Here is a 21,994-nt window from a genome sequence, read left to right on the forward strand (position 1 = left end):
CTGTTTTAATGACATTTATTTCCCCTGCTCCTCTTTTTTCTCTGTTTTACTGTGAGTTGTTTCTGGAGAGCGGGAAAGAATCACATTCCTACCAAGTAGAAGCACACAGGGAAATGAGCTCCCTGTTCGTGTCCCACGAACCCTGTCCCTCTTTTTTTCCTCCTCCAACTTTTCTGACTTCCCCCCTTCAAGATTTACCTCTCTCCCCCCGTCCCCGCCAGCTTCCCCTTCCTCACCAGTCCCAACGGCGTGAGAGTAGGAATAGCAGCTTTTCTTTCGACCTCCTCCTCCCTCTTGAGGGGGAGAGCTTTGCCTTCCCTTCGGTTTTGCACAGGCCATTTGGCCCCAGGCAGCTGCCTTCAGCAGGCCGAAGCAAAGGGGGCAGTCCTTGAGTAGCCATTTCTTTCCTCCTCCTCCTCCTCCCGAAAAAGAAAAAAAGAAAGAAAAAAAAAGCATCCATTCTGCTGTTTGCCCGCAGGAGCCTGCTGCTGGGACGCAAAGCTCGGGCAAAGGTAAGCCGTCGCCGCCGCCTGTTGCATTTCCTGTATAAAATGGGCGCGCGCTCCTTCCTCCTTGACAAGGCAGCTACTTCCTAGGCGTTCAATTCTTTTCAGCGTGCCAGATGGTTGAGACAGAGGACAGGGTTGCAGAGGGGTCGGAGAAGCAGCCGGGATCGTTGCCCACTATTTAGGACAGACTTGGTTTTATGCAGAGGATATTCTCCTTCTTAGGTGAACAGCACCGTTCTCCAGATCTGCTTCCCTCAAGTACATCTTTCGAAGTTGCTGGGTGCAATTCATAAAAATGGAAAGCACGGAGGACGCTTCGTGCGCAGTCGGGGAGGGTTTTAATTTGCGCCCAAATGGATCTTCGGCTGCTGATGGGGCACAACACGAACTCTCCCATTCGGTGGTACAGACTGCAGATCCCTTTCTCCAAAATGGGTGTCCTTCATCCCCTTCCAGGTGTTTAAAGTCTGGTTGAAGGGAAATAAACTGCGCACATAAAATTTCTGGGTGGATTTAGAAAGACAAAGCTGCATCACTGCAAATCATCAGTTGAAAAGAAAGAGCAAGAGAACGGTATCGATTCCGAGTTTGGGGTTATACAGTAATATGGGAGTGGGGAATGGCCAAATGAAAATGCTACTAGGTATTATCACGCCCGGATATAACTATAGTATACTCAGCCACAGTGGGTCATATGGGGGAGTCCTGATCAGCAGAGGAAGAACTGAAGCTGCAAGAGCAACAGTTTACTTGAGAGTCGGAAAGGGGGCTGGGGTGGGAAGCAACCTGCGGCAAAACTGGGAAGGTGTAACAGGGATTGGGGCAGCAGAGCAGGTTAAAGCAGAAGCACTGCTATGTTCAGGAAGACTTACTTCTTCCGACCGAGCACATTTAAAATGACTCTCGAGGGGCCGGGTGTTTGTAAGGAGAATGTCAATCCGGAGCAAATCCGGACGTTGGCCGGGAACAGGTTTTTGCGTGGCAGGGTAAACGAGCCGAGCCCTGGATTGGTTTGGCAGGCTTGGAGAGCCGAGATCCGATAGCGCAAGCCCCTTCCCGAATGGGAGGAGGGAAAATCTGGGGATGCCTCTTTAGGGAGGTCGTGCGGAATTGAATGCACACGGCCTCATCTCTTTCCGCAGATGCTCCAGTTGCAAGGCAGGGGTGGAGAAGGGAAGCTTCAGGCTAGACACCAGGAGCCCGTGATTCCCTTGCAGTACGCAAGAGAAAACTCGCAGCCTGCCCCGTTAGAAAGCAAGTCATCTCCCGGATCGCAGAGGCTGCGCGCGCGCCTCTCCGGGAAGCGGGGCTTGCGGGTCTCACGGAATACAAATCTCCCCGGAGGAAAAAGAAGGGGGCAGCCCCCCTCCGGCCCCTAAGCGCGGCACCTGTAGAACACGAAGCTATTGAGTCGGTCGTGTTCCCCCAGCACCCCCCCCCCACCCGGGAATTCATGTGCTTGTGGCTCTCGCAAGGCGCTGCTTCTGCCACGCCCGGGTTGCAGGACGCCGCCGAGCTGCTGCTGTAGCGCCCGCCGCTGCTGCTCGTTCGGGAAGCGAAAGGAACGAAGTACGAGAGCGATTGGGACGTGCTAGACGGCTGGCGGTGCAACATGAGGCGAAGAGCGAGCAAGCAGCTGAGCCCCGCGGGGGGAAGTGCCGCGACTTGCCTTGGGATTTTGCTACAGTGAAAGGAGCGAACGGAGCGAGCCTCCCTAGGATCACCATGGGGAGGAAAGGCTAGCCCTACGTGCCTCGTGTACGGTTTCTCCCAGAAGGCGTGCAACAAATGGCAGCCAGGTCTGTAATCCAGGCTGCAGTGGCGGCGGCAGCGACTCCCAGGTGAGGCGCAAGACTCCGGTTCGCAAGCTGCAGCTCTCCATGCCTGCTTGCCTGCGCCTCGCCTCCCTTTCTCCTCCTGAGTCACCCCGCTGCATCTGGTAAGGCGCTCGAACTCCCTGCGTGCGCGGCTCGGGTGGGCTGATCGGGGAGTCAACTTCACGCCCGGGTGAGAATCTCCCCTTTTCCCTTGCGGTTTGCACATTCCGCTTCAACCCTTTGCTGGACCTCGAAACGCGAAGGCCGAGAACGGAGTTGAATCCCTCGATACAAGGGACAAAATAATAATAATGAATCGATCCAGAACGGGGGAATGTCCCCAGAGGGACATTGGTCGTGACCTTAAAATATGCAATTTAAAGGAGGTGTAGAGATTCGCCGCAAGTGGGAAGTAGCAGTGTGTGTATCTTGATACGCTTTTCTACATGGGGGCATAGAAATTTCATAGCCTTGAAAAAAGGTGTGAAGGGGGAGGGGATAAAAATACATTCTAGTAGCTATTGAGATGCTTAGACAACAGTACACCAAATAAATTGCTTTAACTGATTCTGTATTTGCCTAACTTGGAAGGAGAGAGAATAGCCAGTTGTGTGAAAGGGAAGCATACAAACTGTTGATATTTTAATATACGGATAATAAAAGTCTGTTTTTGAAACTGGAAGGTATTGAATGGAAAACTTGAGCTAAGTACAAATTCTGATGGTATTACAGCATTAGACGTTTTGTGGTAATTGAAAACAAGAATTTTGACAGTTTTTTTTTTTTAAATAAGGTACTGAATACTTAAGTTACTTAACTTTTCCTTATTTCTATGACAATTTCTAGACAAAAAAAGGACAGATGCAGATCAGTATGTGAGTTGGGGATAAAGAAAAGACTATTCATTTATTTGTGCCTTCAAATCAGTGTTGACTCCTGATGACTTTCTGGACAAGTCGATACAGTTTTCTTGGCAACATTTTTGGAAATGATTTGCCCTTGCCTCCTTCCTAGGGCTGAGGGAGAGAGACTGCCCAAAGTCACCCAGCTGGCTTCATGCCTAAGGCAGGTCTAGAACTCAGGATCTTCAGTTTGGTTTTTAGATTGGTGCTTTTAACCACTACACCAAACTGGTTATATGCTGTGATATAAATTGACCTCCGTCCTCTGTCATGTCTAACACATACTGTTGATTATATCTGTGCTGGGTCTCCTAAAGTACCAGTCTGAATCAGAGTGGCAGAGCAATTTCAGGAATGTTTGTACCAACTCCTTGTTCCAAATAATCCTTGTAGTAAGTGAAGGATAGTATTCAAGATATTAAATTAACAATACAGGAGTTGAATTTCAGATCTGTATAATTATCTGAGATTTGCAGAGTTATTTTAAGAAATTTGATTTATCTTCAAAATTTGGATTTATTCCTACCAATCACTAAAGTTGATTCCTGCTTGACTTCCAACAGGTTAAAAAAAATGATGTTCTTATCTAAATTTCTTTTGCTTTTAAATTGCTAAAAGTTCTACCACTTCAGAGACATTGAACATTTTTAATAGTGGTGAGCTGGGGGATATTCTGGGGCTTTTTGAGCAAGACTTAGTATTGCAAAAGTCATAACTTAGCTTTTGAGTAAGTCACGTTTTATATCTGAAGAAAAACATAATGGAAATAAAGAAAGGCAATCATCATCTTAGTCTTCATGACCACTAGCTGAGTCTGATGGTAATTCATCATACCTATGGTAAAGACTACTTCAGAGATATTAAATTCTTTTATTACAAGAAATAAAATTTATATATATTCACATAAGGAACTTGGATTCAAGATGAAGCAGTTCGGAAGTAGATGAGATCAACATTCCAGACACTGGCTTGTTCCTTGAATCAGTTTCTTTCTGTGCTTAACGGCATATGCTGAACCTAATAAGGCCCTTCAGTGCTGATGCCCCTGAAAAGCAAGACCATCTGTAACAAAATATTTATTTATATAAGAAATCCTGGGATCATAATCCGTTAATTCACTTCATCTTCTAATTTGTTTACACATTCTAGGGACAAACCAAGGTAAAATAAATCTTGAAATCATTAAGTCGGAGTCTGTTGACTTCTTGCTCTGTTCACCCAAGCTATGTGAACCTTTAAACCACAGCAGAGTCATTATATCTGCAATACATTGGGGGGGGCAGTGATTCATTTCAGGCAAACACAATGATAATATGTGAATAACTTATCATTATGAGCAAGGATATATTGCTAAAGCATCCCATTCCAGGATTCTTGAATTAACACAGTAGGGAATCTCCCCAGCTTTATGAGACTTTCATGAAAATGGAAGGTAAATGGAAGCCAAGTCACAATTTTAATAATTTCTCAGTGGAGGGTAGGAGATCATTTTGGAAATCATTAAATGTGATCATGTAGCCACTGGGTCTAAAAGAACCCTTTAGCATAGTTAAATATAACTACGGTTATTATATGCTATAGGAACGGTCATTGGCTTTGGTAGGACAAAGGAATATCTTGCCGTGCATTTCTCTGTTGGTAAAAATGAAAGCACAATTAAGTCAACATGAAATATTTCATTGGAAGAAATTTAGGCATATACTTAAAATCATACAGCAATTAAAGTGCTGTTATGTACACAAGGGAACTCAATTTTTTTCAATAGAATTGAAGCGCAGCAGTCTTAATCCTTAGTCTGATGGTCATTGTCTTTGTTAAATATTAGGATTTGCGTTCTGTTTATTTATTTAAAGCTATAATGTAGAAAGAAAGAAAGTGAAGACAAATGTGTTAGTGTAATTTCTAGAGTTTTCCCAGTTGGGTGACCTCCAAATCAATTCAGCTAGAAAGGCAAGCATCATCGTAATCATCATGGCTGCTAGCTGAGTCCAATGATAATTCAATATACCTGACGTAAAAACTACTTCAGAGATATTAACAATAACTTCAGATATATTTCTTTCTTTAGACCAGCCTTTCTCAGCCTTTTGACCCTGGAGGAACCTTGAAATATTTTTCAGGCTTTGGGGAACCCCTGCACATTCAGGCTCAAATACAGGCCAGAAGTTACAAAATTATTATATTTGTTTCATGCGTAGGCCTGTATATACAGTATGCATTAACAGTGTTCTTAAACTAAAAATAAAGAATGAAACTTACCTCTTAATGTGAATTTGCCTGAATTTGAAATAATTTTTTTAATAAATCGTGATCTCCCAGGAAACCCCTAGTGACCTCTCATGGAACCCTTGTTAAGAAACCCTGCTTTAGATTTTTGTGTGGTTCTGAGCAAATCAAACCTTTGCATGCATTTCTTTAGGCTTGGGGAGAACTTGTGAATATTTTTTTTAAAAAGGCAGAGAGGAATATTTGGAGGAAAAGATAATTTCTTGAGTAGGTTGGATCCTTAGAATAGATATCTTGAAATTAAAGAGCTTAATCCCTACCTTGGCCTCATTGATTCCAATACTTTGACAGATAATGCTAAGTATGATTAACTCAGCATCTAACTTTGGCAGGTAATACAAAACCACATATGGCAATTTCCAAAAACATTGGAATTTACTTAGCAAATATTTTGAGCTTGCTTTAGGAAGTATTATAAACAATTATTTGGCCTTTATCTAAAACTAGTGTTATTACTTGACCAAGAAAAAAGATATTTGGTTTTCTTACTGAATATATTTGGCCAGGAAGCACCCATAATACTGTAGAAGGTTAAATATATTGTACAATGAATTGTAGAGCTATGTTTTCCCAAATCACATTCTTTACTTTGTGTTTCGTAGAAACATATGTTATCCCCAAACCATGATTTGATCATCAGAATTAGGCCATCTTATGTGCTACCACCCTGTCAGCACCTACTCCTGTCCTATTGCACTCGCATTCCATCCCTTATTTGGGTTTGTGATAATAATACAATTTTGGCAATTTAGTTCTATCCAGGAGGAAAGATTCACTTGCTGGTCTCCACCTCCCATTAAGCCCAGCTGCCATTGACAGTGGTGAGGGATGATGTGAGTTGTGATACAGCAACATTTTAGTTGAGAAATAAGAAAGAAGACTTATTGAACAATATTCTTATGAGGGACTGAGCAAGACAACTTGCAAAGTAAATTCTACAGTTCCAAATTTATAATACTTATTCTTAGACAGCTGTTATTTCATGGATATTATAATTGGGCCCCTCTTGGCAGCAAGCAGTAAATCTGCAGTTTTCTTTGTATTTGGAAATAATGCCTCAAGAAGAAAAGTGTTCTTTATAGAAAGCTACTATTCAGCACGAGCCATCTTGCAAAGTTAATTTGTAATCCAATAGCAGACATTTTCTAGGTTTCTGATAATTGCTGATAGTTGAAAATTTTGGTCTCTAAATAATAAGTCTTTGATTCCCTGTGGTAAGCCAAGATTTGCCTCATCATGATTTATTGAACATGTCCCAGTTGGCTATATTTGGATATCACATCAAGTCATGGCTGGGTTCACACTATTAAGTCAAACCAAAATGAAGCCATATTTTGGGTTAGTATCATGTAGGGATCTAGCCATAGGAGTAGTAAAGGTAAAGGTTTCCCTTGACATTAAGTCCAGTCGTGTCTGATTCTAGGGGGTGGTGCTCATCTCTGTTTCAAAGCCGAAGAGCCGGCGTTTGTCCGTAGACACTTCCGTGGTCATGTGGCTGGCATGACTCCACGGAACGCTGTTACCTGCCCGCTGAAGCGGTACCTATTAATCTACTCACATTTGCATGTTTTCGAACTGCTAGGTTGGCAGGAGCTGGGACTAGCAATGGGAGCTCACCCCGTCACGCGGATTCGAACTGCCGACCTTCCGATCGGCAAGCTCAGCAGCTCAGCAGTTTAACCTGCAGTGCCATCGCGCCCCCATAGCCATAGGAGTAGATCCAGGTTAATTCTCATTGATTTCAATAGGTCCAGCTCATAACTTGCAGTTATGCTGACATTTATAATCTTCCAATATGATAAGTCTTTACAATTATGCCATTCTTCAAATTTAATTAAAATAGTGTAAGACTTTGGTTGTGGCCTACAGATATTCCACAGCACAGAGCACCTGTTTTGGACAAAATCACTGATTCCAGGTGATTTGTACTGTCAAAGCTGATGGCTCCATCTGGTTAGCAAGGGACAGCCTGGCTCACAGCAGGGTGTGTGTGCGCTCTGTTGTGGTATAGGAGGGTCTTTGGACTGAACTCATTTGCTCATTGAAAATGTGCACAAAGAAAAACTTAAAGCTCTTCCATGTTAGTAAATTGTGAGTATATTTACAAAGAAACAACATTTACATTAAAATATCATTACTTGATATGCAGAGCATAGTGAAGGACAAATGCTTCCTGTTGCAACAATTTATTTTTATTTTCAGGATTGTTTATCCAGTTCATATGAAATATAATTTACATTCTTTCCTTCCATGTATTTCTAGATGCAAAGGGTTTTTTCCCAAGCCAAATTTCCTGAGAGTACTTGATCATAACTCTTGTGAAGCTTAGAGTTTGTTATCTTGTGATTGAACCATGACTAAGGGAAAAGGTCTTAATGCACTCAGAGACTCGTGCATGCAATGGTTGTTTCTATTTATGATTCAGTGTCTTGCAGTGAAGTTCTGAGATAGAATCGAACACCAGAATTTTGCTAATTTTGGGATTCTGGCTCTCAAAAAAACTGAGCTTATGTTCTTTTTTATGTATTGCAAGTGTTATAATTGAGGCACATACTGTTCACAAAAGAGATCACAACACTAAATTTTGCTTACAGTAGAAAGGAAAGGCAGAGCTGGTCCAAATTAAAAAAAAACTTAGAATAAAGGACCCTCACCCCCATTTGGTCGGCAAGAGATGGATGGTGTAGTGTGACATATCTGGGCAACCTGCACTGGAGAACACTGAGATAGAGATACAGGTTGGGTAAAATAAAGGATTTCAAAAAGGCATCAAAAAGGTTGTGCAGATATGCAAGAAGACTATGGATCATGTACTGATGGTAGCTAAGATACCAGAGTTGCAGTTCACCAGGACTAATCCTTATGGCTGGGTGATGCTTCAGAGTCAGACTAAAAAATACTTCAGAGTACACGAGGCTCCAGATGAAGTACCTATATTCAACTTCTTTAAGCAGCTGTGCTCTGAAGCAACTTTTGGCTGAATCCAAAGTGCTATGCAGCCCTACTAATTATCATACCTATTACTTACCTTTTCCTTTGGATTACATGCTTATGGTCCGTTGCTTAATCATTTAGAATAGGTCCCAGGTAGACTTCAGGCAGCTGAAATCATTAAAAAAAGAACTGTTAGTAATTGTCTAGTAGATTTGTATGTTATTTGTGGAAATTAAAGCAGTGTTGGAGTTCTGAAGCTACAGACTTCTAGCAATGACAGAAGAGAACTTCTGTCCCAGAGGAGAGAAGAAATCAACTCCCTTTCAGAGTCAAGAGACTTATCTTCCCAGACCAGGGCCTATTACAAATGGAAAATTCAGAGTTTGTTTTGTTCCTACTCTACTTAGAAAGCCATAAAGCATACTTTTCTTTTCCTTTGGTTGGGGATGGACCTCTGAAATAGCCAAGTAATGTGAAAGCATTGTAAGACAGAATGGATTGCATTCTAGCTAAGAAAAAAAGTTGATAGTTGTGCTAGTACTCAGACATTGATCCTGTCTTTAATGCTCAGCTTTGGAACATGTGAAGCAGCCATTTGATGCCCACAGCAATCAGTTTTTGCACACTGGTAATTAAAGGACAACTCTTTGGGTCAGAAACTGGATTCTGAGCACACTTGAGTTCCAGCATGCTTCTTTTCAGATAGGAAATGCTGCAGGCTTTATCCCTGCTGCTATGCTCCTCTACCAGATGGCCTACTCATCAGTCATGCTGTGGTCAAAGGATGGAATGTTCTGCTGTTGTGAACTGAGTCATATTGCTTCTTGCTGATGGTCACTGACCCAGCTAGGAGATTTGTGTTTTCAACATCCAGCAGCCATCTTTTGGTTAATTAGTGTGTGACTATGGAGGACAATTATAAAGGCCATGGACTTTTTTAAACAGTGGTAAAGTGCAAGGAACTTGTTTCTCTAAAGTGTAAAAACATAATGGATGGGAAGCTTTGTGTGGGATGGACGTTGTTTATCCTTTCAGTCTCAGGGATGCTAAAACGTGCTTTATCAGAAGCTTGCAAAATTACTACCTCAACAAAATGTTACCTGGTTTGTTTGAGATCTGTATCTCTCTACACTGCAAGTTACTTTCTTGTGTTAAGGGAATAGGCCCCTCCAGAATACCAATTAATAAGCAAAGAGGTCTGGTGTGGGCCAGACTCCAAAATGGAATAGTCCAGGACAAGAAAATGGGTAGGCCAGGAGAAAAACTGAATGAAATGTAAATTTAATCAAATTAATGAAACACGGTTAATATCAAATCAAATCAAATTCTTTATTACAGGTCAGTGACCCAGACTACACAGTTAATATGATATCGTAAAGAGACCCAGCATGGAGTAACAGTTAAAGTATAGCACAGGGAGGCCCAAGTTTACTCTATAATGGGCCAATCGTTATCTCTCAGAGCCTCGTGTGGCGCAGAGTGGTAGCATCAGTATTGCAACCGAAACTCTCCCCACAACCTGAGTTTGATCCCAGGGGAAGCTGGATTCTTGGGTAGCCGGCTCAGGTCAACACAGCCTTCCGTCCTTCCGAGATCCGTCAAATGAGTAGCCAGCTTGCTGGGGAAGGTGACAACTGGAGAAGGCAATGGCAAACCACCCTGCTATAGTCTAAGAAAATGTTGTGAGAGCGGTGTCCCCCCAAAGGGTCAGTCATGACTCAGTGCTTGCACAGGGGACCCTTCACCTTCATTTCACCACTATCTCTCAACCCCAAAGGGATATTTTAAGAATAAAAATGAAGCGGGGTGCCATTTATGCCACCTTGAGCAATGCCAGGATATAGATGTAATATAAAAACGTTTTCCTCACATACTTGTTTATGTTCTTCTTTGTAACACTGCAAATAAGAAATAGACATAAAATTTTGGGGAGGCTATATGAGCTACAGGTAATAAACAGTTGTGCCGTGGTACCATTGTGATTTTTTTCTGCTGGAGGAAAGTAATTGTTTGTGCCCATGCCACTGTCCAGAAACCATGTTTTCCAGATACATAGTTAGTAACTTCAAATCGTTTAGTCGTGCCCTCACATGACACCTGTTGCTCCAAGACTGGATCCTTTCTAGCAGTAGATTTTTTTACTGAAAATGTGTAATAAAGCAGTAGTTCAGTAGTTAACCGTGAAGGGTGTCCTAGACCCAGGAGACAAATGAGAAATTGATTTCCTGGGTTGTCTGTAGGTATTATGTAAATAGTTTGGCTTCTGTAAAAGAGGATGGGAATTAGGTTGGTAATGGAAAAGATGGAAAATTGTACCTGAACATGGAGAACTTCGGCATTAGGATAAAGAGGAGATAAAATATATCAGACTTTCCTTAGCTACAAAAAAGCTTTATTAGGCTGAGTCCATGGAAGGTGGCAGGGCAGAAAAAGAACTGGACTAAGTCAGTCCCCAAAAATCTTTCTGGCCTTTGGTGGGCACATCTGGAATTCTGGGAATATGTTATATGCTGCCTTGCAGAATGGCTTTTGGGGACCCTTATCCATTCGCACAATAGCTGCCTTAGAGGATGTGACCATTTACAAAGCACCAGATTACCTGCCATTCTGTCTTATTTTTGTGCATTTTCTGAGCAGAACGGCACACTTGCTGTACAAAGAATGCACTGAGCTGCACCTGTCCATTAAACTGATGGATTCCTCTAGCAGTCTTAGCTTCCTGAGTTTTTTTAAATCATTGTTCTTTTTAAAATGTAAAAAGTTAGGTAGGGTAGGAAATCTGGCAGACACCAAAGGAGATATTGTAGAAAGTTATGTTGAAAACCCTGGAACAAATTATCCCTTGAAAATCCGCTTATGGGATTACTTTACGTTCTGAATAGAGTGAGCATTCATGAGGAAATTCCAGAAACCTATTTAAGTGATAATTTCTTCCAGGAATACTTGAGTTTTTCTAGGAGGAATCATGCTAGAATTTCAAAGGAAAAAAAAAAGACTTGACTGGAGCTTTGGCTTACAAAGAACCACGGAAGGACAGGTGATTGTGGAAAACAATGTGAAGCTATGACCCCCCTCCTCCCCAAATATTGTTTTGATCATACTGCATTTAATAGAAGAAGAAATATCTAGACTTCATTATTTGTTCAAAATACATTTGAAACATCAGGGCTTCCTTCCCAGTAGTGTGTCTTTGATTATTGTAGGAATCAAAGGAAAAATTGGATACTTCTAGTTCAGGTCTTTTTCTCTTTGCCTTCAACAGAAGAATGTGTTGAAACATTCAAGCTATTTGTGCTAGCTTTTTATTTATTCATCTTTCCAGTCAAAATGTAATCTTCTGAGCCGAGGTGTTCGCAAAAGAGGTGCAAAATGATTATGGTGCTGTCTGGTTGTAGAACTGAAAGCAACTCATCAGGCCCTGTAGAGTGGCCTGCTGGGATGACAACTGTATCATTTTTGTAGTTATAGACATACAGGAGGTTTACGGAAGCCCCCCTTAACTGGGTTCTCTTTCCTGGGCATACATTTTGACATTAAAATCTAATGAGTGTGGTTCGCCATGCATACTCTCAGCTAATGGTAATGCTTAAAGAATCTGTGATCTGGTTCTTCTTATAAATATTCCATTTAAATATTTAAGGGTAGGAAAAAGTCTTGTTCTTAATACGGGGATGAAAATAATGTGATTGTATTATAAAGTATCTATAAAACATTTTGACTTTTTATTTTTCAGAGTGGACTTCCCTTAAAAATGTTAACAAAGAAATGTTTTATTTTCAAAAGAAGCATTAGATTAGGCTTGCTGTTTTGAGAAAAATTGCAGTGGGGGTAGGGCTGGAAGATATTAAGTGTTAATTTAAACGTGTATAGATTTTTAGGATAGTCATGAGTATTATCTTAATTCTAATAACAAGAATAGGAAAGCCATTCTTCAGTGCATCATTGATAGATGGTGAGGCAGGAAAGGGAGTGGTCTGAATGTGATTTGGAACAGAGGTTTGAATGGCATAGGATCTCCATAAACCACCAGATAAACTACTTGTGATTAATGGCTTCTTAATCCACTTAATGGCATGTAGAGCTTTAGTTAAAATGACAACCCAGAAAAGTTGCCTTGCATTGAATATCCAATATGGAAGTGTTTGGACAATACGTGTAAAGAATATATTAGTACTAAATTGCTGTAATGTTGTAAGGAAAAATGCTGGCTTTTGTTATAAATAAATCTGCAATTCCTGAATGGGGTGCAGAAACATTTCCATGCCCTTATATGTGGAAGTTTACAGTACAAAATTGTGCAAACAAAACTGAAAGCTGTAGTTTCCAGCATTGTAGACTCTTTTTTGTTTTGGCTTATACTGAGTTGTAAATTGGAGACTATTAGGCAGCAAAAGGTTTGGAATATGAGCTAATACTGAAGATCTCGTAAATGTGAGCATGTGGTTACTTTGGTCTGCTAGAGTACAAATATTCTGTAAGAGTTAGCTTCTGTTTGAGTCAGCCCACAAGTTATCTCAACTGACTTGTTTTAGATTCACTCTGTCTTAAGTTTGGGCTTCCTCTCAAACTTCTCTTTTCCCAGGAGTTCTGTGTATCTCTTTCCACTTCCTCATTATGTACTCATCAACTGTGCCTTGGTTGCTAATTGGTCTCTAGGTGAAATGATATTCAACAAGAGAGTTCCAGGAAGGAGTGGAACAAGTCTGTTAAAGGACTCTCCCTCAGTATATGCTTTCCTGAAGACTCCATCACATCAGATCTGTAAATACAGGAATGTCAACATTTGATTTTTAAGCCATCGTGGGGCACTTAAAGAATGGTTATGATGAGTGCCCTGACCAGTGGCGTTGGTAGAGAGGGTCAAAAAAGTAAAGGTGGTAGCTATGGCCACACACTCAAAGCCCCACCCCTTTTTACATGTTTCAGTCATGCAATTGTAGTTACCATCTTCACTTTTTTCCACCCTTGTGGGCACTGACACCAAACAATGACAAGAAAAGAAGCCTGGATGAAGAAAACAGAAAAAAGATTTATGTATGTATGTATGTATGTATGTATGTATGTATGTATGTTTATAATAAGAAAGGAGAAAAAAAGATGTGAGAGATTATTATAATGATCACAATTCAGCTAACAGCAAGCATTTTTAATTCCTATGGACTTTAACGGAATAGCTTAATATACCTATATTATGTATATCTCCCAGTGAAGTTAGTGGGGCTGTTTAAAATTTATGTTGATTGCATCCAGCATGTTTTAAATCAGCTATTAAAAAGCGAAGTGAGCAGAGTTGAATAAATAAGAATACCCTAAGCTGAGGATTTTTTTAATAGAAAAAAAAAGTGTCATTGCACAACACAGCTACAGTTTTGGAAGCAGAGAACTGGGACTTTATCTTAGAATGGGTGGCTTTCTCCCTCCCAAATCTATAGGATAAGTCCCCTTGTAAAATTTCTTCTGGAGCCCAATTATATTAATAACTTAACCCGATTAGTTTATTAGCCTGCTTTTCAGAACTTTCGTATTTCTCAATTCTGTTTTGAATGGTAAGCTTGTTAGTAACAGCCATATCCTAACAGAATGGAAGAAATGACAGCATCTAGATAAAAATGGGAAAATTATTTATCTTGCAGAATGTGCAAGTGCTTGATTTCTCTTACATGATGTATGTAATTTCCAACTAGCCTGTTGGTGGGACCATAGGATAAGTTGTTGTATGTGCCACTGTGAAGCTGGCATGTGTGAATCTGTCTAAAGTTGCTAGATGTTCTGTTTGTTAAGCAATTGTGGGTGTCTAATATTCCTAACACATCTATGTTTCCTGTAGATTCTATTACAAAAAATAAATATGGAAAGCTAAGATAAAATCTCCAAGTCAAACTCAGGTACTGATGATTTCATGAATTTGCCCATATAATTTTCTTAGCAACAGTACTGGAATAGTTTTTCATTGCATTCTTCTGAGCTTTTCTTTTTCTTTTTTACTTCCCAAACTTGCTTAACCCAAGTGTTAAGCAGCCCCTACTCTGCCTAGCTTTTGGAGATCTGTCAGGATCTTCTAAGTACCAGCCTCTTTTGTTGTCCATTAGTTCAGTCAGTCTTGACTCTTCATGCCTCTATGGATATGAACCTTACACGTCCAAAATATTTAAGGTTTAACTTCATTATTAGTGCTTCCAGTGAGTAGTCTGGCTTTACTTAATTTGGTATTGAATGATTTGTTGTTCTTGCAGTTCAACGTATTCTCAAAAATTATGACCAGTACAGTTCAAAGGTATCTGGTTTTATTCATTCAGCCTTTAGATTTGTCTTTATTTGTAAGGAAGCCGGTGGCTGATTTTTGCTGGATTATGTGCCATCAAATCCATATTGACCCTTAGTGACAAATGGTGTTGTACTGCAGGGCAATGGGGTTGCAGGGCGGAATGCAGGATGGCAGGGGCAGCGGGGCGGCTGAATTCATGGTGGCCAAAAGGGCAGAGATGGGGGGAGATAGGTTGGTAGAGGGAGTTGAAGTGCTCCTTGGTCATAAATGCAGGCAGGCTTCCAAGTGCCTGAATTTTGATCATGTGACCACGGGGGCACTGCAACGGCCATAACTTTGAGAACCAACTGTAACTACCATTCGTTCAGCACCATTGTAACTTTGAACAGTCTCTGAATGAATGGTTGTTAAGCAAGGACTACTTGTGGTTTTGGTTTGGAAGGGAGCTACTGTGATAGGCTTTCATAATTTTCATTGTTGATGTCCTAACAGCCAGGAAACATGCTGAGACAAAGAACTGGTCTCTAATATTTATTGCTAGTACTTAACAGGAATCCTAACAAACTGAAGAAGCGTGGGAAAACCCAGACATATAAACCCCAAAGGTTAAGGCGGTCCCGATCTGTGTCTCTTTGAATGGCTGACCAATTCCTCAGTGCTACGCATGCGCTTGACAGTCTGGATGGGAGCCCCCTGTTCGCCATCCTTACTCATGACAGTTATTTACTTACACTTACAGAAGCCACCAAAACAACAACAACAAATGTATGCCAGTTAGATTGCAGCTCTTGCAATTCTTTTTTATTGACTTGGTAAAGCCATAGCAGATGAGATGGTAACCTACTGCAGAAACAGCATGAACACCCCAATAGGATGTTTAAAGTATAATCTTTCATCTTCCATCTTGTTTTGATTTTCATGCAGATCAGTCACCAGCTTTTTGAGAGTGTTCGGAGAGTACTTCTTGGTACTAGTTGGACTGAAAGAATATTATTTTGGAAAGAACACCCTTTTAATTCATTTTGTTGAATGTTTGTTTAAAAAATGACTAGTATACGATAAGATATTTGAATATCAGTGGGTGTTCTAAGTGGTGACCTTGTTCTATGACACCAGAAAAAGCTGTTTTTAATTAGCTGCAACAAGATTATCCCAATACAAAGAGTTCCTCTGGGGGCAATATACAATTTGAATTCAAGGAATTGTACATAGATTAAAGGTAACATTAACTCCCATGCAGCTCACATCAACACCAGTTAGGAACGTATGTATTATATTGGAATGAGATTGGGGCATCAAACAAAAAATATATTAATATATATAATACACATGTATACACCATACATATATGCTTAAAAATCCGGCACTTGCTAGAGAACTGTCTTCATCCAGCATCTCTCCTCTGTCATAATTAAATTAACTGAATACAGTGAGATGTCACAAACACCCATTTACTAGAGGTTGCCAACTCAGTTTACTTCCCCCTGGGGGACCAGATGAGCCCTTTGAAATAAAGAACTGTAGGTTGCAACCACAGAGTAAAATTCAAATCATAGCAAACCAAACAAGATATATTATGGGCAGGTTGGTGTTGGCCGTTCTTCACTGAAGACTTCTGAAATAGAAAGAAGGAATTTAAATCAGGACTTTTCTAAAATTATACTTATATAGTGAACTTTGGTGATAATTACTTTGTATGGGTTTGTACCACAATACTGTTAATGCTTTGAAACTTTTTTATTTGAGTTATTCTGTCAACAACTAACTCACTGACTGTGTGAAATCAACTCTGTGTTGTTTCCAATGCTGGTATCATTACACCATTTTTGTTTGGAGTCTTGTTTTAATTTGAGTTTGAAGAGATCAGCAGTGCATTAAAAGAATCTTTCTCTCTGAGTCTAAATTGTATTCTTCATTTTCCACCCATTTAACAAGGTGCTTCTGTTAAAACAACACAGCTTTGGATGGAAGGTGATGAAGTGAAACAAAGGTTATAATAAGATGCAACATATACAACTGCTACTGGCAGCATGAATAAATTTTACTCCATTTTTTGAAAGACATCCAAAAGCTTGTTTCTTTATGTATTCTTCCCCATCATACTCCAGCAGAGTGATTTAATATTACATTTCTTTTACCGGTCCTTAATTAAAACTCCAGAGCAGGAAAAAGAAATATAAAAAGTTAGAAGTAAATCATTTATACTTACATTATTTTTTATTAGGAAAGGAACGACTTATTGTTATGTATTTATTTGTCCAATTTTTGGCCTACCACAGTTGAAAAACTTCCAGTGGGTTACGGTATCAACAATAAAACATCCACAGTACTAGTAATTTTATGTAACAATAAACAATAATAAACAACCACAGATGAAATAATAAAACGACCAATCAAAAAGCAATAAAAGAGAGTCCCCTTTTTGGGAGAAATGGGTGGTGATAGAAATTTGAAAAATAAATAAAATAAAAACAAATGCGACATCCATAACCCAAAGGTCCTCTTCAATTGGTCTGTTTTTAATTTCCTGAAGCCTAACGAGAGAGGACCTGATCCATCATATCATTGCCCAGTGCAGAAAACCATTTGTGGGCCTCCATCTGCCTAATTACGCAGAAATAGGGGTGGGTGGGTTTCTAATAGATGCTCCCAGGAGCTCTGCATCCAGTGGGCTGAACTTGAGTGGAGATGGTCTTGGAGCTACCACAATGCCAAGCCTTAATTAACTCACTATAAATGAAGATGGGACACTCTTACGGTTTCCTAGAGTCTGTATTTACCCCAAATGAGCATTGAAGATACCTTACTGAATTCTGTGTAGTTCTTCTCTTGCTTGCTCTTCCCTAGCTGTGTGGATATGGTACACAGCTGGGATGACTTGGAATGGTAAGATGAATTCCCACCCTCATTTATAGTGAGTTAATTAAGGCTTAAGGCAGAGTGTCTTTGAATGATTTGAAATGCTTCCTGCGATTCTCTTCAGTTGGCTGGATTAAGTTGCTGTTTATGAGATAAGTTATTAACTGACTCTCTCACTGTCCCTTGACCGTTGATGTCTACTCTCTCCTGTTCCTTTCCCAGCCTTCTCACAATCTCTCACAAATTGTAATGGGCTATGAGAATAACCTTGAGAAACAGGAGGAAGAGCCGCAGCCTAGACAATGGTCCAATAAGAGAAATCTGAGTCCAAAGTAGGAATGAGGATGGAGAAAGCGTTTCAGAATTGACTCTCCCTAGTTCTCTGGAATGTAAAGGCAGGGGAGAGGGAAGGCTTTCTGCTAAGCAAGATTCTGATACTGTAACCTTACAATAAACGTAGTATTAGTATTCTTGGTTTTGGTTTCCTGGTCTGGAGTACTTGAAGGGGTTGGCATCGTGGCATCCGGTAAATTAGTTATTTGTACATCCATTTGCTGCTGGTTTTGCAACAACACTCTAGCAAGGTGCTCAGCAGAGAATGCTGTACCCTGGGGATTGGAGGCCATCTCTAAAAACCAAAGTGGAGAGTAGGAAACTTGCAAGATTGATGTCAGCCCTTCAAGGTACTCTAGACCAGGAAACCAAAACCAAGAATAAGGGAAGACTAGAACCTGGATCTCGTTCCTAGCTAGTCCAGCTCCTTAATGCTACACCACACTGGTTCTCGCATTCATTCTATTATATGTCAATCCTAATCCTGTTCAGGCATTCCCTTTGCATATGGATCTCAATACACAAGATGCAATGAAGAATCTTTCAGGTCGGTCATGTCAGTGCACATCCAGTTATTTGCAAGTGTAGTGCAACTGCCTTTAACAGAAACGTTTTGCATGCATATGCAACATTGGGTTCAACTCATGTGGAAATCTTTGTGTCAACAAGGTATATTTTCCAGGGGATATTCAGTATCAACCACTCACTCTTATCTGGTAAGCAGTAACGAACAGGAAATGCGCCATCGACCACATGTGTAACCAGCTAGTTGTTACAATTTTCCTCTGAAGTGAACAGAGTAGTAATTATGCATTAAGAGCCATGATATGCAATTAGAACTCTGGTATTAGTCATTTTGGTTTTCTTTAAGGAAATTCAAAATTACAGTGTTGTGACATTGCAAAGTAACTCTTGTGAATGGAGAACAAAAAGCAACTTTTTAAAAATTAGGCCTAGAAGTTTACCTAAGGTTGCTTCTACTTACTGTGAAAGATGAAAGCTTCAACTTTTTTTTCCTGCATTCTGAACTCTGTTCATATCCATAAGAATTAAATGAAAATTACGATACCTTGGATACAAACATTCCTAAATATTTTTGTTCATATATCCAAGATGTTCCAGTCAGAATGGAAGCATCTGAGCAGCAGATTATATTTATGTTGGTATCTTGCAATCAGCAAGTAGTCTGAAATACTTTATTGTAAATGTGCTTCCAGCTTCAGACAGTCAAAACCTACATCCTTTTAAAGCTTGCCTTAAAGCCCTGAAAATATAATCCCTTTATCTCTCATAGCATGCATTTTTCTAAAGCTGCTTTTTGTAAATTTCATTATGAGTAATGTTATAATAAGTCAAATTATTCAGAGAACTTGAGAAAAATCTAAATGCAGTAAACAGAGTTCTCTGAATTCTGCCTTGTTTTTTATGCCTCCCTATTACTTTTCTTTGGTGTTCTGTTCTTTGTAATTGTAAAAGTGCTTGTAAATGACGTTTTTTTTAATCACTACTCAGTAATTTATTTTAAGCTGTAAATAAAGATTTGTTTCGAAAATCAAAATGATTAGCTTCTACTCAGTTCTACCTTTAAAAGGAATGCTTGAGATGGAAAAAGTGAGCTTATTTCACAAAAATGACAATAAATTAATAATGTTTTCAAAAAGGGATGTAGGTAAAGCACTCTGGTGGAAAACTGAGGTCATTTCATACGCTTAGATAGGATGTGTATCTAAGAAGTAAAGTGTTAATGCACTGTAGTTGCCTATTTCCTTTTGTCTAATTTAAAGTGTATGCTGTTCTTCAAACAAGTATGCATTTACGTAATTCAGAATGAGAATGGACAATAAACCCCATAATTAGCATAATACAATCTCTGCCTCCTTTAAACAAAAGCATACAGACAAACTCTACAATAGAGCTACAATTAGCTGTAGCCATTAGGTAAACAGATTTGTTGGAAAATTTGTGTTTATCTTGAATAATGCAGAGATGGGGAACCTGAGGCCACACTGTTCTGGTGCTGTACTGCAGGGGAAAAAGTGCTCATATGCACAGGGTGACTTCTTTCTGAGGAGGATTGAGTCAAAACACCCTCAGTAAGAGGGGCTTCCTTTGTCTGTCACAAAAGCAAAATGTTACTGTTAGCTCCAGTGAAGATGAAAATGACACGGCATGTGGTCTAAATGCCAGCAGGACTTGTTTCCGTGCCTGAGAGGTGACTTCTGGTACCTTCCCTCTGGAAGAGGTGATGCAAATAACATATCCTGACTGGTTGTGCTGGAACTGTAGAAGTTTCTGTGTTGGATCTAAGGCCACCTGTTAGTGTATCTTCAAGCTTTTAAAAAAATACATGATGCAAGCCCAGCAAGAACTCTGCCTTTCTTGAATCAGCTAATGGCAGAGATTGACAACCCAAGGCTGCACGCAGCCTTCAAACATTGGGTAGCTCTCAGAGACCTCCAAGAGTTCTTGCCAAGTTTTAATTTTTTTATTTAATTACTAAATACATGATTTAATACTATTTAATTGCAATTAGCTTTTATTGTGAACAAAATGGAAATTCATTCTATTTTTTGGAATGTGTTCCTTGGCATGCCATTCAAAGGCCTGGGGTAGCACTCAGCCTAGAAACACTTTATGGGATAGCTAAAAGGTATGGATACAGTTGTATCACTGCAGTTTGCACAGGTGTGGACTGCAGCTTTTCTCCGCATTTTTAGTCTGGAGGAACCTAGAAATAATTTTCAGATCACAGGGAACACTTTTTAAAAATCATATCTACAGCTAGCACTACGTGGCACATGTTGTTCAAAATGATCTCACGGAACCCCTTGAGACTTCTCTTGAAACCCTAGGGTTCCACAGAACCCTAGTTGAGAAATGCTGGGGTATCGTTTCTGGCAATTCCAGCATTAGTACCACAGCATCCTTCAGTAGGTACAACTTCTCTAGCACTAGTACCAGCATAATGCTTAGACTCTGCAACTTGGAGCTGCTCAGACTGCCATTTCTATGTTCATAGTAGCCTGGAATAATATTTCATCATAGGGATTCTCAGAAACTGAAATGTTTGTTAGGCCCGATTGCTGGTTTTGAACTTAATGATAGAAGTAGCCCTAGAAAGTATTCTACTGGGGGAAAATGATGTCGAGGAAAAGCAAGCTTCCTGAGCTATTTGGAAGATGAATGTAATAACCTTGTAATAATACATGGTATTGTAAAAACTAATAATTAATGCATAATTCTGCTTGTCCAATCCTAAATAGACTTACAAGGAAGTCTTACAGATTTTAGTGGGATTTCCTGGTTCTCTCCTGTTAAGCAGCAGAACTGTCTTTTTCATTGCTGTGCAAAGAGAAACTTAGTCACCGTAACTTCGAATGGTCACTGAACAAGTGGTTGTTAACCAAGGACTACCTGTATGTTGAAGTGTTTACTGTCTGCAGGTGACAATCTGCAGGTGTTGCAGTTCTGTACTTTGGGAACCATGTCTCGTTCAGTGAAAAACATCTCAAATGAACAGGTGCTGCTCTTGTGACCTTGGTTGTGTAATGTTCTCAAGCTCTGAAGCATCTTTTCTTTATTTTTTTTTAATTTTATTATTTAAAATACAAATTACAAAACACACAACCAATAATAACAAAAAGAAGTAATTCAATCAAACAACCAAAGCATAACACATATAACTTGATAACTTAACCTCTACATGCACCCATCACCCATGGGAACTATAACTCTCTTTACTTCTTTACTTGTTATTATCACACATGTTTATTATTAATAATTCTCAATAAGCCCTCTTCTCCAAAAAGGTAATATATATTGATCTGGTTTTACTCCCTTCCCTTTAACAAAAACATATTCCAAAAATTCACCCCATATAGCATAAAACCCTTTTTATATTTTAGTTCACATGTCAATTTATCATTAATAGCAATATTCCATACTTCTTTAAACCAATCTTCAAGCTCATACTCATAATCCACTTTCCATTTTTTACTATTATTAATCTTAAGGTAGTAACAAAAATTATCTCTTTCTTTTGCCACTCTAATTTCTTATTTCCAAAATTTAACAATAATGCAATTTTTG

At 39.7% G+C, this 21,994-nt stretch overlaps 1 protein-coding gene across 1 annotated transcript in view; it reads left to right on the top strand.

The window, feature by feature from the left end:
- The first annotated feature begins 1,638 nt into the window (after window positions 1–1,638).
- The window catches only part of LRRC3B (leucine rich repeat containing 3B), a 45,247-nt gene continuing 24,891 nt past the window's right edge, over window positions 1,639–21,994 (top strand). Inside the window, exon 1 of the mRNA XM_063303909.1 lies at window positions 1,639–2,448. The gene's annotated coding sequence lies outside the window, so the exon portion shown is untranslated. The remainder of the gene's footprint in view (window positions 2,449–21,994) is intronic.

Source organism: Candoia aspera, chromosome 4 (assembly GCF_035149785.1).
Source record: "Candoia aspera isolate rCanAsp1 chromosome 4, rCanAsp1.hap2, whole genome shotgun sequence".
Classification (NCBI taxonomy): Eukaryota; Metazoa; Chordata; class Lepidosauria; order Squamata; family Boidae; genus Candoia; species Candoia aspera.